Source organism: Sus scrofa, chromosome 14, assembly GCF_054392235.1.
Source record: "Sus scrofa isolate SSC_HxYL_T2T_F1_AM1 chromosome 14, Sscrofa_HxYL_maternal_Yorkshire_Landrace_v2.0, whole genome shotgun sequence".
Lineage (NCBI taxonomy): Eukaryota > Metazoa > Chordata > Mammalia > Artiodactyla > Suidae > Sus > Sus scrofa.
This window is the reverse complement of record NC_139396.1, coordinates 101,045,921-101,061,330: the sequence shown is the minus strand read 5'-3', so window position 1 is coordinate 101,061,330 and position 15,410 is coordinate 101,045,921. Positions and strand designations below refer to the sequence as shown.

Here is a 15,410-nt window from a genome sequence, read left to right as displayed (position 1 = left end):
ATTTTAGTTTACATTTCATTTTTTACCAAATCTGGGACTACTTTGTCTTTTATTTTGGCCAGTCCCCATCTATTATGACTATTACATTTGGTACCAACTCTTGACATCTGACTTTACTTTTCTAGTCACTCATAACTATGCTCTGGCTTGGAGATAGCTGTTGAATAATGTGTGAACTAAGGATGGGGACAGGCACATGGATGAATTGACCCATGTGACTACCCAGGGAGGTGGCCTACCTTGTTGGCTGCTATGAGGCCCCCAGTTGTGCCCTGTACTTATCAAACTCCTGAAGCTGGTCCTACATTTTACAACTCTTTTGCATTTATTTTGGGCTGTGATTAACTTCTCCAATCTTATCTTATTTATCTTGCACAAAATCTACATAGTTCCTAATCATCAATAGCACTTCTTGTTTTTCAGCTAGTTATGAGCTAACTAACTGGGGGTTTTGTTTGTTTGGGTGGTTTTTTTGTTTGTTTGTTGGTTTTTTGTTTTTTTTAATTCCCCTATAGGTAGTAGGGTAGTGTAATATCACTTCTATCATTTTTGCTAATGCCTTAAAAGGGCTTCCTGCCTTACTTTCAGTAAATGGCCTACAAGATGCTACAAGTTATGACTTCTGATTTTGTTCTGACTCTCTACACTCCCCCCAACTCACCCCTCCCCTACTGGGTTACCTACTTCAGCCACACCAGCCTCCTAGCTCTATTTCAGGTGTGCCAGGTGTGCTTCTTGCACTTGCTTCTACTTTTGCCTGGATAACTTTCCTCTCAGATACTTTCCAGTTGCCATCTCTCATCTCCTCAAGTTATTACTTCAAGGCCACTTTCTCAGTTATGGCTTCTCTGCCTATCGAGCCTCAAATTTCCAATACACAATCCCTTGTCTTCTTTGCCTGCTTTTCTTCTTTTCACCTTATACTTACCTCTAACAGTCTATGGGACTTTTATGTTTTATCTTAGTTATCAATCTTTTTTCTCATCAGAATGTAAACTCTCTGAATGCAGAGATTTTTGTCAGCTTTATTCATCTCTCTTTCACTAATGTTTAGAACAGTGCTTGGCACAAAGAACACACTCAGTAGATATCTCTTTAATTAATTAATACTTTTCTAGGATTTCAAAAGAAAAAACGAGACTGTGGAACATGTTCACTATACTGCTATGCTTGTGCTTAACAACCTCCCAAAGAAGCCAGCATTCACTGCCCTGCCTGTTCTCTAGGGGACCTTCGCTATTTGATTTGCACATTGTATGAAGTAAGTTCTAGAAAGATTCCAGGGGAGCAGATGAAGAAAGGGAGAAATTAGACATAAGAAGGAAAGTTTTCTCTTGGGGAAAAAAAATTTGCGTGGGAGAATGGTTATGTGGGTTTCTTTAATCAAAAACAAAAAAAGGGACTGCATCTTATCCTCTTTGACTCTCCTTGATTTGGGAGAAACTGATGAGGTATAGCAAGATAAATAAAGGAATAAAGAGCTAATCCACAAGAGAGAAGACTGTTTTATTGCTCTTACACAGATGTCTGTCCTTACAACACAGGATATTTTTTTTTTCTTTGGGGAAGGCTGGGAATAGGGGTAAGGGAGCAGCAATTTAAATTGGAATCTCCAGGCAGTCTGTGTTTTGGAATTAGCATTGCATTATTTTCCTGGCTACCCACCCCCTCGTGTCTTTTAGTTGAGAAACATTTGCCCTGGAACAGCACAGAGTTTGCATTAGCATCCCTGAGGATAGAACTTTGACCCCTCAGACTAAGGAAGCTACAAATGGAAAATTCCAAGTTGCTATACTCTTTTATTTTCATGCTAATGCTTCTGCAGAGAGTATTTAAAGAAACAGATGCACAAGAATAATAAAGGGTCCAGGACTAAGAACTCCTCTGACAACAGTGAAGTATTTTTCCAACACAGTCTTGTATCTATCAGTGCTTGCTAAAGTCCAGAGGGGTGAAGGTGAAACCCTGGTTTCATTTTATAGAAAAGACGAACTAGCATTGACACAGAGAACCCTGGGTCTGTGTTTCAAATCCTGATTGTATTTGAGAGTTGTATACTTTTCATTTTACTTCTTCTGCAGCCTATACTACTCGACTCTCAAAGACAGGTGAGCATACCCTGCAGTAAAAGGCCTTGGGGAATGATTTCTTAGTCGAGTTGCCAATCCAAACCTGAGTTCAACAATATTCATCCTTTCTTCAGATCCAGCCTAAAGGGGACCTACTGTACTTTCAGCCCCCTAGCAACTCCCTTTATATTCTGTACAATCTCTCTCCCTCCATCTCCTTCTCTTTTTAAGAATAACTTCATCCTGGGATTAAATTATCAAACAGAAGACCTATCAGAGCACTGCACTCTGCAAAGCCAAAGTCTCAACATTCCTAAGATGCAAATGAAACATCTTTTACTTGACCAGAGGCATACTCCTCAGAGAGGCAGCTCCTCAGAAAGGTAAACTCCTCATAACTAACAGCTGCTTGGAGGTTTTTTCTCACACTTACTCCTCACCTATATTAGGGCCAGAAATTAGAGAAGAACTCCTCTTGGTTCCTCCACAAGTTCTCTTTCACACTCTGTAACAGCCCAGGGTGGGGGTGGGGGTTCACTCCAGCTTTGTCACCTATACATATGGTTTCATTCCAGTGGTGGCTTTAGAATTTTCATATCCAAAGTGCACAGAATCAAGAATTGGGTGGAAATATGTGAGTGGAGAGAGAGAGAGAGGATGGGAAATTTGTTTTGAAACTGTGTTTCTGTATTAAGCACATGTTTTTCTTCTGGTTTGTAGGTGTCCATGAGGTGATTAGGAGAAAGTGCTCTTAGACATTTGGAAATACAGAAGGGGAAAGTAGAGCCCTTCCTTTACCCCAAGCAAAGAAAGCCTAGCAGTGGCCATTCCCATGCAATAGGATAAAGCCAGCTTTCTCCTTTCACCCACTTTCTTTAAACTCAGTTCTCGCCTTCATCCATCCAAACCACTTCCCCATACCACAGTCCTCCCTCATCTCTTCCTTTTCTGTACTCCTGCATTGACCTTGACCTCTGATTTCCATGTGGAGGGGCTTCATTCTCCATTTAGACTATAGGATTCCTGAGGGCAGAGCCCACAGCTTCTTCTGCATTTCCCATAACCTTCAGTGCAGGGTTCCTCTCAAAAAAACCAAAGTTGGCTGACTGATTGAAGAAACAGAAAGAGGTCCCTACAGTGACCTGGAGCATGTGGAATTCTGATCAAGGGAGGTGCAAAGTCAAAAAGCCCAATTCTGCACCCTTCATAAAGTACACACATCCCAGCAAATCCAAGGTTATTGGAAAAGTAACAGCCCTGTTCCTTGACCAGCCCCAATCAAAAATTTCATTAGAATGGATAAAGAACCAGAGCAGTAAATATTAATGGCTGGAAGGGGGAACTGGAGGACAGAAGGCTGGACCAAGCAGGTGTTCACCTCACTCAATTTGAATCCATTTGCAGCCAACAACGTCATCGTTTGGCCTTCTTGAGCTCGCCGACAGGCCATTTTTCATGATTTTACCATTTCTGGCCAAACGAAAACTTTTTAATTAAATGTACCACACGATTCCAGATGTTTGTTTATTTGTTCCAAAAAGGTTGTAAAAGCTCTACATGAGCAAAAACCTGGGGCAAGGATAAAGTTCTCTCTAAGAGACAGGGAAACAAATGAGTCAGAAGAACAGGGCCTGGGAAGTGAAGGCCAGGCAGCGCTCTCTGCAGAACAACCTAGACCAAAAGCATTGGCTTCAAAGAGCTCCCTTCCAGAAACCAAAGATTCAGGAACAAAACACACTGGGCCCTTATTAGTTTTTAAAAGAATGTAGTTCATTTTGAGCCAAAGTTGGGAACAAGAACATATTTTTGTGGCTGCTCTGCCTGCCTATTTTATGTTTGTTCCTGTTGCCATGAGCTCCACTACCTTAATGCCAGCAGTCTTCCATTAACAGGCCAGATTAGAGCTCATGCCTCAGTGGGAGTGGAGAATCCTGCAACTGGGAGAGTGAGAGGGGTACAGGCAGAGATTACAGCTTCCCACAAACCATGCCTGCTTCCTCGCAGCTATCTGTTCTCTGGTACTTTCTCCCTCTAACAATAATCAGTCATTAAGTCAGTCAACTGCATTTGCTGTGGAATGGTTTTCATATTCCTTCCCTGTCCTCTGTTTTCCCAGCCAGCCAGCCACTCCATCTTTCAGCATAAAATGCTGGATTATTCCTCAGTTATACTAACTGAGGCTGGGCTTGAAAATGTTGGTCTCAAAAGCCAACAACTGACTCTTTGAATAACATGGGGAGGATAAGATCTAACTGTCCATTTTCTCTGATGCCTAAGCCAGGGATCCCCTGCAACCAAACCATCAGCAACCTCAAACCACCATGGCCCCAATGGCCAGAAGATTCCCTTTACATCCCTCATCCTTGCTCCACTGGCAGTATCCTGGCCCCAGCTGTCTTCCCCATCTGTTATCAAATTACCCCTAAATTACCTTTTCTTGAAACCTGCTCTTTGGAAGCAGTACAGTCTACAGTCACATATCTTGGGGTCAAGAAACCAAAGCTTCTAAAACTGGACAAAACACCCTTGGATGCCATTCCAAAGTGGGTTCCTCAAATCCCAGCTCTTGTCTTTCTAGTCCCCTTGCACACTGTTTAAAGATTAATTATTACATAATACTCTTTTAAATCAAATCCAGATGCTTCTGCCTATTTAAGACCTGTCTAAATAAGAATCCACTTTACATAAGTCAACTTTTTTTCTGAAATTTTCAAAACTGGGTTCTGGAGTTCCTGTTGTGGCTCAGGGGAAATGCATATAACTAGTATCCATGAGGATGCAGGTTCAATCCCTAGCCTCACTCAGTGGGTTAAGGATCTAGTTTTGCCATAAGCTGTGGTGTAGGTCACAGGCACAGCTCGGATCTGGTGTGGTTGTAGCTGTGGCTGCAGCTGTGGCCAGCAGCTACAGCTCTGATTTGACCCCTACCTGGGAACTTCCATATGCTGTGGGTACAGCCCTGAAAAGATAGACGAATAAGTGAATAAACAAACAAAAAAACTGGGTTCCTTCCTCCAGGCAGTTCTATCTATTTTGACCTTTTCTTTACCCATCTCCTTTTTCTAGAATGGTCTTCTTTTGCTCTTCACCTACCCATGCCCTACTTGTCCTTTAAAGCTCAAGGCCAACACCCTCCAAATAGCCATACCTGACTATTTTCAGCCTTTACTGATTCCCTTCTTTTCTAATCATTTTTAGCAGTTATGGCTTTTACCAAGTAAGGTGACACTCACTGAAATAATACATAATATGTGCTTGGCTGGCATTGCTTCATTTTTGGTATCTCCTCAATCAAACCATAAATCCTTATAAGACAGATACCATGCTCTCTGTTTGAGTGTTCTTCACAAAACCTAACACATACTTTGTTCACAGGGGATACTAAATAAAGACATGTTCGGGGCAGTACTGTTCATCTCAGGAATCATGTTTGACAACATCCCCAGCTCTTTCTTTACAACATAAGGAGAGGAAATAGTTCATGACCCTAAAACTGTGGGACATTTAGAATCTTCAACCCTGCCAATTCCAGACCTTATTTTTTTAAAAAGAGAGGGGTATGTTTTTACCACTTTTTTTTTTTAAATTTGGACTGTCTGTTGGGAGAAGGGTTATCTTCTGACTTCTCATCCTATAGAAATAATGTTTATTACTGTTGGGAATGTGGAGCTAGATCCGTTTTTCCCTCCTTGCTTTGCTTCTGGAATGGAAGCATCAAGTCCGTGGCCCTTCTGTATTTGTGAGTGCACCACAGTTCTGCCCAAAGAGTAGAGAGAAAGCAATTGCAGAAACTGCAAATGAAAAATCATCCTTGGAGAAAAAGGATAGGAAATGGACCCCTACAGATTTCAAATGCTTAAAGGAGGTTGCTTAAAGTTCCTGGAGAAAGTCCATGCCAGTCTTGGTAATAGTCTAACAGATTCATCCATCTTCAGATTCCACTTGGCTAGCTCTTCCATCACTGCCACCTTCCCAGACAGCGAGCACACACGTGCACATCTATCTATATATATGCGGAAGTTTTAATCTACACCACCCTCCATTCCAATCCAACCAGCCCCACTCTGTACAGAGTGAAGCTATTGACCCTGCAAAGCAGCAGCGAGATGAATTTGATGACCCAGACTAGAGTTTTTAAACCATTTCAGCAAGGTCTAGAATCAAAGGAAAGTACAATTTATTCAGCACTTAGTAAAGTCCTTTTACTTAGGAATAGAGAGCATACACTGAAAAGAGACTCCTGCTGCCACGCAGATAAAATAAACCTGTCAACCACAACTGTCAAATCACCAGTCACCTCGATTAAATAAAGGAAACTTGAGCATCTCTCAGCATCTGCGACTTTCACCAACATTCTAAGCCCATGAAAGCATTAGGAGGGGGAAGAAAAACTAAAGGAAGTGGTTCCATTGACAGTGTCACCAGAGGAAAGTATTTTACATCATTAGAAAATGCTAATAAGAGCCCTACACAAGGAACCCACACATTCTTCCCCCATACAGCCAAGGCAAAGCCATGGTATAGAGTCTGAGAAAGGGGAGCCAGCTGGGCACTTGTTTGGGCACGACCCACAGACCAACCATGTCCCTGTTGGTGAGGTGTGCTTCCTGGTCAATTGCCACGGTGATTTTCTTTTCTTCTTTCTTCTCTATCTCCTTCTCCCTCTCTTGCTCTCCCTACCCCACCCCACTCTGTACTCCTTTATTTCAAGGCTTTCAATACACTTTCCATAGAGGAAAATTGGATCCATCATGATTCTATGAACCATCAATGAATTGATCATGGTTCTTTGGGAGAAAGCATCCAATGGTTAGCTCCTTTGAAAGACTAATCAACTAGAAGGCAACAAATAATCGGGCTGCCTTAGTCATGTATCTGGTCTTTGGTGAGACCTGCCTGGCAATGTCAGCATAACCAGCAGAATGCTTATTCCATTTTTTTCAAAGGGTCAGTGAGAACCAAGAAATAACAGACAAAAAAATACTCCTTAATGCTGAACTGGTAAGATAAACTAAATAAATGCACCTATTTTCTTTGAGTCTTTGCTATTATGCTGTGTAGATTTTGTTTATAATGATCAAACCTACTTAAGCTTTCACATTCCCTGTGGGTTGACAGAACAAGATGGTAGAAATATAAAAAAAGAGAAAGAGAATTTTAAATTGTCTGAAAGAGACAGGTTGCCTCCAAAGCCTCTAAGCCGAAAACAAATTGCGATGAAGTTTAGTTATCAGGCATCCCATTGTGAGCCCTCCTGGAAGTACTCTGCTTGCTGGCATACAGTTTTTCTGGCCAATTCACCACATCCCAAATACCTTTGCTTACATTAACACATCTTCACCCATATCCATATAATTTTGCTCTTATTCATTTCACTTTGCCTTATTTAAATAGTTGAAGCACAACCCTGAATTTATGGCTTCTGTGAAAATGTATTTTATGATATCTCAGGCTAAAACTGTTTGAAAAATAAAAATAAAAAATGCCTGCAGTTTTTCTTTCCATCTTTTTCTTCTTTTCTTGGATGATACACATTGAGCTGTTTCATAAAGAAATACAGAAAAATCAATTGCTTAGCATAAAATGCAATTCACATTAAAGAAACTGCAAACGATAACTAATTATGATAACTTGCTATGTAAATCACTCTCTGACAGTCGCAGCAATCAATTTCAAACACAAATAGACCAAGCCCCTGGTTGAAGAAGAGGATGAGTTTCTAACAATCCTGTCAATAAAAATAATGGCATGATTGCCAAAAATGGAAAGAGGTAGGGTATTATCATCTCCAAGCAAGTTTTCATAACAGATTTCCTCTCAGTTTTTGCCTTGCTTTCTTTCATTCTTTTAAAGTCCATTGCTCAATATGACAAGCTAACTGGCACATCCTCAAGTAGTTAAAAAAAAAAAAAAAAGAAGTAGTAATTCAGGGATGATCACTGGGTTTGCAATTCCTTTGCAAAATGTGTGTGCCAACCATTGGAATGGACCCACAAAGCGGTAGTTGTTGGAGAGGTCAGATTATGGTAGAAGTTTATCTGCCTTAACTGGGCATCACCATTCCCTCCAGAGGTTTTCTCTGCAGCTCAGAGGAGAAATTGGAAACTACATTTCCCAGAATTCCCACAGCGCACGGTGTGGACCAAAGTGAAACACTGAGTATGATTTGGAAATTCAGAGAAAAGGAGAGCCAAGGCTACTGTGTGGGTGGTTCTAATGTTGGAAGACCTTCTTGAGACTCACAGCCCCATTGGTGCTGCAGACTAAGAAACTCAGGAGGAGATTCCCAGATGTTCCTGAGATGCACATAAACTTCAGCAACCTCTTGAGAATCACTGGCCCAGGGCTGAGGGGGAGACCCTGGGTGGCACCTTCGCCAACTATCAGTCAGTCCTTTGCTGGATCTATTAGCCTTACACTAAAGCCCCTCATAATTTGAATACATAGTGTGTCTTCTATTTTCCTTGTCTGAATTCAGACTGATAGCCTAGTATTTTTCCCTTTGGTTTTTCAAACTTTCTCTGCTCCCAAATGCATGGGTTTGTAATTTTTTAAAAAAGGGTGGCAGATTTGCAGCAACATGGATACAATCAGAGATTATCATATTAAGCAAAGTAAGTCAGAAAGAAAAAGGCAAATACCATATGATACGACTTATGTGCAGAATATAAGCTACAACGCAAATGAATGTACCTATAAAACAGAAACACACTCACAGACATAGAGAACAGACTTGTGGTTGCCAGGGTGTGAGGTGAGGTGGAGGAGGGATAGACTGGGAGTTGGGAATTAGCAGACGCAAACTCATATATATAGGATGGATACACAGAAAGGTCCTACTGTATATTCAATATCCTGTGATAAACCATAATGGAAAAGAATATGAAAAATAATGTATATGTGTGTATATGAATCACTTTGCTGCATAGCAAAAATTCTCACAATATTACAAAACAACTATACTTCCAAAAATTAAAAAATAAAAATAAAAAGGGTGGCAGGTGGGGAGTAACAGAAAATTCTTTTGACAGAAATAGGCAAGGTTTCTGTACTTTGCCACAGCCCACAGCCTTTGCACAGGATTTGGAAATCCACCTGTGGCAGTGAACATTCCCAGGTCATGCCTCACCCTGTACTTCCTCTCCTTTTCCTTCCAGCACAATGCCACAGTGAGTCCTGCCCTTGCTTCATGTATCCTGTGTAAAGAACAAATGTTTGGGGTGGCCTGGGAATCAAGGACACAGGGCTTGGATTTTATTTTTTTCCTTCTCTCTGTTGCTGAGTGATTCGGCCTCCCCTAGCAATTCTTAGTGGTGTCTTCCTCTGTTAAACAGAAATAATAAATTTACCTTCCACATTTTATAGGGTTGTCTTGAGGATGGCACTGTCTCTGCTCTAAGTAGAAATGTTTTCCAAAAAGACACAATGGTCTGTACAGGTGCAAATCCTACTTCTAAGGCTACCCAGTAAAGAGTGGCAATACCTGGCATGCAGGGGTATGTCCTATACATGGAACATATTGAAAGAAACATTTCTCTAACAAACATTCCAGCATTCCTCAGAATGTGGCCACCCACTGAGGATGTAGCTTGCAGACTGTCACGAGGTAGCATGTGGGGTCACTGACATACTCCCATGCCCTCCATGCTCTGAAGACAAGTTCAGACTTACAGAATTCTCTGATTTCAAGTGGACCATTCCGAAACCATATCTTTCCCACAACCTGCATCTTACTGAGAGCTAGCCCCTTCTTTTTACTTTTTTTTTTTTTTTGGAGTGTTCTTTAAGAGTATTTATTAAAAAACTTATTTAGAGGGGGGTCTCAAAATTTTCAGAGTTAAGGCACGAAGCCCTGTTTCTAACTTTAGAGGTAGACTATAAAGTATTACTGGGAAATTTCTATAGGACATGATAATGTCCATATGACAATGTATTATATTTTGTTTATTTGACTAGCATTTGGAGATCAAGTTCTGCTCCTTGACTTTCCCCAGAGTGAGAGCCTGCGGTGATGACCCATCTAGCCCCTTCTTTGAGAGCTTTTGTTCTAGTAAAATAATTCCATTAGTTTCTTCAATTCATCCTATTCCTTTCTACCACCCAAGCACCAGAGTTTGAAAAGTATAACATTAAAATAATTATCTACTTGGAAATTATGCAGTATGGCTAAGTGCTATCTGGCAAAGAACCAATAGATACAGCTCCCATCTGAGATGATTTGGGTTTCTGAAAGCAACAGAGTTGAGGTCTGAGGTCCACCAGGCTCGCCCTTCAGTATATACTCACCCCAAAAGCAGATGGGTTTCCCTTCTCAGATGCTATCAAGTTACTCTGCAATTTACATGCTATCAAGTATTTAGATGCCAACAAGAGGTATGTAAGTCACTGACTTTGCCCTGAGTTTCTATCACTCATCATTTACTGAGCAAATATTGATTGACTTCTGATTAAGTAAGAGGTCCTGTGCCAGGCACTGCAGATAAAGTGCTGAGTAAACAGATACCAGCGCCTCCATTAGCCCCCAAGAGCTTTAGCCTATCTAGGAAGCCAGCCCCTGAAAAGGGAAAACTGACCTAATGGATAGGGTGGGATCAGAGGAGTCTTCCTTTGAGCTATGGTAATTAAGCTGATCCCTGAAGAATCAGTAGGACTCAGTGATATGAAAGAAAGAGGGTCAGAACCTGTACCGCCCCACTCAGGGTACTTTCATTTATGAGGGGGTCAAAGCATGCATGTACCTGACCCCTCTCATTCAAAGCAGAATATGAGCATAGCACAAAGGAAATAGAAACAAATATTACAAGCACCTCAAGCAGGGGGGAAAAGATTGATACAGGTAAGATGAGGAAAAATTCATGCAGGAAGCACAAAGTACTGGGCATCACTACCTTTGTGAGGTTTGGGTTGTAAGTTACAGATGGAAAAATAGAGTCCTCTGTCTCCTGATCATTATTCTATACCCAGACTCCCTTTGCATTTGACTCTTAGGACATGAATCTGGCACCTATCATACGTGACATTGGAAGTTACAGAAAAGGACAAGCAAAGGGAAAATGGCATGTATAGAAAAATAGCAATTTGCGCATGAACTACTGCCCACCAGTTTGTGGAGTCGTTGGTGCGGAATGTAAAGAGATTGGGAACCGGGTGAATCAAAAATTATTTGCAAATAGAATTTCCACTTAGGACTTTGTAGACCAAGTTTCAGACATCATGGAGGATTTCGCTTGGGAAAGAATTAACGTAATCTGCCTTCCCAATAGGAAACAACCTCTCTGGATAAATGTTTGGAGACTGTTTCCATGAAGATATTAACAAATGACACTCAAATGGTTTGGTGATTTATGTGGTTAGAAATTTAGAATAATTCCTTCAAGTTAAATACATATTTTAAAAATGGCATTATGTGGTTTCATTCTAGTTGCTGAAAACTATGGCTTTTCTCATTTGTCACTGCATGGTTCATGCCAAGGTAAAATATATCGGTCTCATATTTTCCCTACACAGATCAGTCCAACAGTAATTCAGCCTAATGAGCTCTGTAGGCTCCCTCTTTACTGGTCTCCTCATGACCATAAGCCCAAAGACCTAGCCATTGTTTCATGATGCTGACTTGCTTGCTCTTTTTAACATCCAAGTACTTAGCACTGATCAGGCAACCAATGTATTTGATGCATTAAGTGTGCACTAATTGCCAGTAAATCAAGACATCTGTTCTTGGCTCATGTAAATGTTTTTCCCACTGATGTTGGGCTCTAAGGTCATCCAAGGGTGCCTATTTTCACTTTAACCATTTGAAACATTTCTTCATATTCCAAATATTACCCAAAATATCTTCAAAACTTCTTATTTTATATTATATTTCTCCAAAGGTTAGCTTTCTTATTTTACTGTTACAATGACAGATGACTTTTATCCTATTACTGATGACTATTACATATTGGGTCAGGTCCTCCTGTTGTGAAGTCTCAATTTCCTGGCCAGATCAACTGAAGTAGGCTTGAGGGCTCTGATACTTTAGTTCCTATTCATGTAATCAATAAGATATACAGTAAAATTACTCTTACTCAGATACGAGACCAATAAACAAATACATGAGAATATGATGCTAGGCTTAATTTGTTATTCCTTCTAGATAAGGTATTATTATTATCTGCTTAGAGGAATCCTTCCCTTAAAAAAAAAAAAAAGTCTCTAACGGGATATACTCAAAACCTTCAGCTCACGCCCCTCAAAATATAACATGTTGACAGCTATTTATTCTACCTGACTTTGAGCAAAATTGACTTTCACAGATTTGACACTTACTGAATGGAATCACAGTTGAACCCTAATTGAACCAACACATACTTAAATGTAGAAAAGTTCTACTGAGCCCAGACATCAAACAGACAACACAGGTCCAAGTCATAGATACTCAGAACACCGTATAACTCTCTTGATCATTTCCTGCAGAATATAAGTGCCCCATTTGCCCAGAGCCCACATGTCTTTCTTAGAGGATCAGCTCCACCACTTTCTGATCATCTTTACAAGACTTTGCTCCTACCCACCCATCCTGCTGTGCAGCTTGGATGATAAAGCTGGAACAGCCCTTATTCAATGTCCCCTGCGTGTACAAGGAGAGTCTCCTGCTTAGAGAAATGGTATTTAACATACGTAATGTCCTCAGTATAAGCCCGTTCTTACTTATCCTTGGAGGGTAGATTCATAACTAGAAAACATGACTGTGGTCATTACCAGAATAACACAGGGTACATCACATGGTCTCCACTTGTCCTAACCAACTTCAAGCAAGGCGACAGCCTAGTCCTTGGTCTGAGCAGCCAGGTTTAGAGATAAGGCACATTTAAATTCTATTTCTTGCAGACTCTATGAATACAAGTCTTTGGAAGAACTCCGTAAGCCAAATTAATGTTTCGAGAATAAGAGAATTCAGAGAAAACTGCAAATTGGAATTCCCTTTGGCTGTAATGTACAGTTCATGCTTTTCAAAATTACAAATTTCAACTATTATCCTCCCAGAGAGTGACACTTTTACAAATATTAGTGAGTTTCCCAATTTCTCGCCATCACTTTCTCTGGAGGTAATGACCTCCTTAGGAATTTTTAAGGGCGATCATCTCTTTATTTAAAGAAAAATATCAGAAAATTATATTCTACCCTGGATTCATTTGCCTTTCCAATAGACTGCCACTAAACTCTGTTTAATATGAGTTAACATCACTAGGCTTAACAGGTATGGTTTTTTCATCAAGGACTTGAGAAGCCCTGTGTTCCTTCCAGAGTGCTGAGATAGGAGTCATGAGCCCAGAGTTCTGCACAGACCAAGGTCCCTCCCTGCAGCCACCAAGAGCAGTAAAAAACAGAGTTCCTACCTCGGTGACTGGTGAGTTCCCTGGAAGCTGAAGGCAGGGGTGTGTATTGGCTCTTTGGAGAGGGAGCACCACAGTCACTGGAAGCCTGCATGATAAAAGCACATCAACATGAAGCAACATCAAACTCTACATACTTCAGTTTACCAAACTTGTCTCCTTTGGATCTGGGTTTGGAGAAAATAATTACGAACCAAGACTCTTTCTAAGAAGCAAGGGTTGTCTGTGTTGAGACAATACTCTGTATAAGTGGAGGGTCGACTACAAAGCTTCGAGGGGACTAGGTACAGGTGGAAGGGCTCTGAGACAAGAGGACAGTTTGTTTATTGTGCTGAACTGTGAGGAGGAGGAAGAGAAGGAGGAAAAAAGAAGTCAAAGGCAGGAAATGATACAGACTGAGATTTCTGTCATAGGCCTTGTTCCAGTGATTCCCACATATTAAATGCTCATTGTACATAGATTTCCATGGAAACTAGCAAGGAAGCTAAGCTTTGCCCCCAGGATAGAAGGGACAAAAAGGGCTAGTGTACATGGGCCCAGTGGCATGGTGACAGTGAGAAGGTGAATGATAAGATCCAGAGGCATGAAGTAACCCCAAAGAAGGACACAAACCATTACAGACCCTGCAACTGAGCTTCTGGCTGCGTTTAAAAATAACACTGAAAAACTCATCTGAAATTTGAAATATAATTGTTATCAACAAAACTTTGCCATTTTAAGGCCTAAAAGAAAATGATATGATGCTTATTGATGAAGATGATTTTTATTGTACACAAAGCTCTCTCACCACCTGATTCTACATGGTATGACCCAGGCTGCTAACTCTGTCCCTAACACTCCATCTATGAGGACTAAGGCAGGAGGCAAGAACTATATCTGTGGAACCAGTTGTCACTCAGAGCTGATGACCAGATGTCACATTCAGAGGGTGGCTGCATGGAGCAAAATGCATCACCACTGCGACTCTACCGAGACTTCTGAGTAATATCCAAAAAAGAACATCTGCTAGGATCAAAATCCTAAGCTTACAACCTTTCCAAGCTTCATGAAAAAGTAAATTTCATCAATGCTACATATTTCTTTCTGGGAAAGGAAATACCTTCTATGGGATATATTTGCCCTGATAGGAGCAGGTCTTTTCTCCAAAGAGATTATCTACATTATAGGAATCAAAACTAAGTAGGAGATTAGACCTACTTGCTAGGGAAAAAAAAAAAAAAAACCTTTTAAACCCCGTTTCTGACATTTCAGCTGTTTGATTAAGCGGCTTTCAGTGGAGACAGAGAAAGAGTTCTGAATGGTGCAAAATCTGAAGCCCTGTCCCTAAGGTGGAGACAGGCTTCAGGTAGCATTACTTCACTCCAGTGGCAACGGAAATACAATGTGCTTAAAGTTTGATCCAAGGGTATTGAGTCCAAAAAGATAAAAAAGTTCAGTTGCTAAGAAAAATGTTTTTAAAAGTACATAAGACTTGCTAGATTCTGCACCATTAGACATTTGAGATGCTGCACAATGTAAAAGCGTGAGAAATTAGATTAAAATTCAAACACTAGAATCAGCAGGTGTTTCCCCATTTGGCATTCAAAGTCTCCTATAATCCCTTCATGATAAACGAGACACAATAATAGTCTCTAAATATAGCATCTATTCAATGCTTGAGGTGGTATATATGGGGTGGAGGAATGAGGGCTGTCCTTCCATAGAGCTACTGTTCTTCCTCCAGAAGCGGCCAGAGCTTCACTCTCTCTGTCAGTGTTTCTGCTCCACCTCTCTGCTTAAAAAGCCTGAAATTTCAGGATGAGTTTTAGGTTGCTATGTTGTGATATTCCTTGGGACTTTTAATCTCAATTTGGGCTGTTGACAATTTGATGACAGCTTTTCCAAAAATTACTGGAAGAAACTACCTTTCAGCAAATACCTCTGACTGGGCAAAACATGAGAGTTTTGTAACCAAGAGCGAAATAGC

The 15,410-nt window shown here is 40.7% G+C and overlaps 1 long non-coding RNA gene across 1 annotated transcript in view; it reads right to left on the bottom strand.

The window, feature by feature from the left end:
- LRMDA (leucine rich melanocyte differentiation associated) overlaps positions 1–15,410 on the bottom strand; it is a 1,116,486-nt gene that overhangs the window by 218,754 nt on the left and 882,322 nt on the right. The window contains exon 10 of the long non-coding RNA XR_014828236.1: positions 13,448–13,532. This is a non-coding gene — a long non-coding RNA (leucine rich melanocyte differentiation associated). The remainder of the gene's footprint in view (positions 1–13,447; positions 13,533–15,410) is intronic.